This window comes from Amia ocellicauda, chromosome 4 (genome assembly GCF_036373705.1).
Source record: "Amia ocellicauda isolate fAmiCal2 chromosome 4, fAmiCal2.hap1, whole genome shotgun sequence".
Lineage (NCBI taxonomy): Eukaryota > Metazoa > Chordata > Actinopteri > Amiiformes > Amiidae > Amia > Amia ocellicauda.
In genome coordinates this window covers 17,615,323-17,618,031 of record NC_089853.1, presented here as the reverse complement: position 1 = coordinate 17,618,031, position 2,709 = coordinate 17,615,323, and positions in this window count along the sequence as shown.

Sequence of the window (2,709 nt, the reverse complement as noted above, 5' to 3'; positions counted from 1 at the left end):
AAAATGCACTAAAAAACATTTTACTTCTAATTTTAAATCTGCATTTATCAGTATATTCACATTCACATACATTTCATATAATTGCATGCACCTGCACAAGGCCACTGTGGGTGGGAGGGAATAGAGTTTACAATAAACATGCAGAGGGGTTAGTGAGAGACTGGGATTTACAGAAAATGTACATGTGATGAAAATGAAAAACATGAATTTGCTTTATTAAGTTACAGTTACCTAGCAGCAACTGCCTTGTGATACACACATCTTCACCGTAGCCTTTCACTGGTGAGGGTGACTGGTAAAGTTTCCCTGGGGACATGTTCCAACTTGTCATTTTGTATTCTCTCTGAATATGAGTCTAGTTTCCCAAACGTTGATAAACCTGTTAATACGTATAAAACCACCTGGGTGTGAGTCATACGGTACAGACCTTTACTTTACAGCCTCCCAGAGTATGTAAACCTGCATGTAAAGACTGCTTTAATGTATTATTATTCAGTGGGGAATAATCTAGCTGGACTACACTATTATTACTGCAAATAATAATAATAATCTCAATATTCACAACAATAACAGTTGTATCGTTAGTTGTAGTAGTAATATTAACTGGCACTTTCCCTGAGTTAAAACACCTGGCCTTTTTGTCGTCGTCTTTCCATATTTTTTATTGTCTCTTTAAGATGTTTTCATTGGCCAAGCTTGCAAGAGAAACCAGAAAAGCTCGAGCCAGAAGCAGAAGAAATATGTTTCTGATTAATCTCCAAAACATTCCCATGTCACTTATTAGGACACACAATAGCGCTAGTGACATTTCACTGCTGCAGGCAACGGGGACAGGGGCGGAGTTCAAGCATGTGTCTTCAGCCTGTTTAATACAGCTGAAACATTGAATATAAAGAGAGAATCAGGAATTCACACTTCAGAAACCGAACCAATCACCTGGACATGACTGGGTTTCAGCTCTAAAACAATGTCATTATCCTTACTTTTAATGTTATGGGTGAAAAACACTTTGGGATTACGATATGATGTGATATTGGATGTGTGGGCTGATAAATCTTAAATGGTTTACATTCCTTTTAAAGTATTCATTTTTCAAAATGCAATCTGGGCAAACTCAAGGTCCTCCACCATTGAAACTGAGTTTTTCAACTGTGCATCAAGACAAATAAAGGCAGCTGGTACAGGAAGCCTCACAGACACAGGCTGAATCAAAGACCAGTTTCTTCTCCTTTGGCTCAGCGAGGCTGGAGGTCTACCAGTACAGCGGGGCCTTGTAATAGGAAGTGTTTCCCACTCTCCAGGGAATTCAGTGGCAGTGGACCTGACCCAGGGATGTGTGTGCTGTGTGCCATCACTGTGTCTCCAACACCACTGGGACAGTTGCAGGCCAGCGTTGTGCTTTCTGCTGTGAAGGCAGGGGTCGGTTCCTGGGAATGAAATGTCACAGCAGCTGCAGGGCTCCTCACACACGGCCTGGGAGAGGCTGCTTTCTGTAGTGGCTCAAAACTAAAACTCTGCCAGCCAGGCATGTACTTCAAGGCCACAAAACAGAGTGTCTTTGGGCTGCGTCCAAAAGCCTTTCACTACTTCCTCCCAGTCAAGGTGTGCCATGAAGTAATCTATTTACGGTGTGGTAAAGGTTTGCTGAAGTTTGTTTCACATATGCAACATACAGAAGCTTATTTTGACACCATTAGGAAATTTGCACAGTACATTAAACAACAAAAACGTTATATATAAAAGCCTGCTTCCCTGCCAGAACAAACATTGACTAGAACTGCTTACTAACTGTGTTTGTTATGGGAAGATAAGGATCCCTCCAATATAGCTGTACTTATGGTTGTTATTCAAGGGGCAATTTCTGACAAGCACCAGCTAAACTAGAGCTGTCCCCATGACTGTGCCTGGGCTCATTCAAAAGTATCTGCTGCGAGTCAAGAGTGTGATGGGGACAGGATGCTTCTAGATCCAATGGGTGTCTTGTGATCTGAGCCTGTAAGAACATTGTGTTTCCCTATTGGGCTCCTCGAGGTCCAACTCTGCTGTCCCCAAACACAGGACATATTCCTATAATCTCTGCATTTAGCACCAGCAGTAAAGCATCGCTTTCTCTTTACAGCTGGAGTCATGCACCTGACAACAAGCAGGATCCAAGTCTAATCAAACACGTTTATGGCAGTTGGGTGATAAAGTAGCTGGAAATGTAAACACACTAAGCATGATGATGTCTGACTTGCACAGCCGCGTAGTGCTACATGAATTACAGTGTCGCGGATACAGTTTCAATAGACCACGTCCGTCGTCTGTCAGTCCCCATTAATAACACGCAAGTCAGATTTCCGCAGTTCTGCACACATTTGCAGAATCCCGCCGATCCCATTGGTGCAGCGGCGCAGACCCGCGCAAATCTGCGCTGCATTGTCTCTCCCGCCTGCGCATGAGATCACTTTGGGTTAACATGCAAAGTTTGTCTTTATATTTTCTTTCTAAAATGTCATACCGATTAAACAAATTGAATGCAAGAACATTCTCAATTGTACTCTACTTACGACACATACAAACTGAAGATTGTAATACGTCGCTTTAATCAAAGAGCACTTGTAAATGCACATTTGCTGTAAAGTATACTGTTAAGTATGTCCTTGTGTGTGGAGACATTGAACACAAGCAGATACATGTAGTTGTTCCTGCTGTATAATTGACAAACGA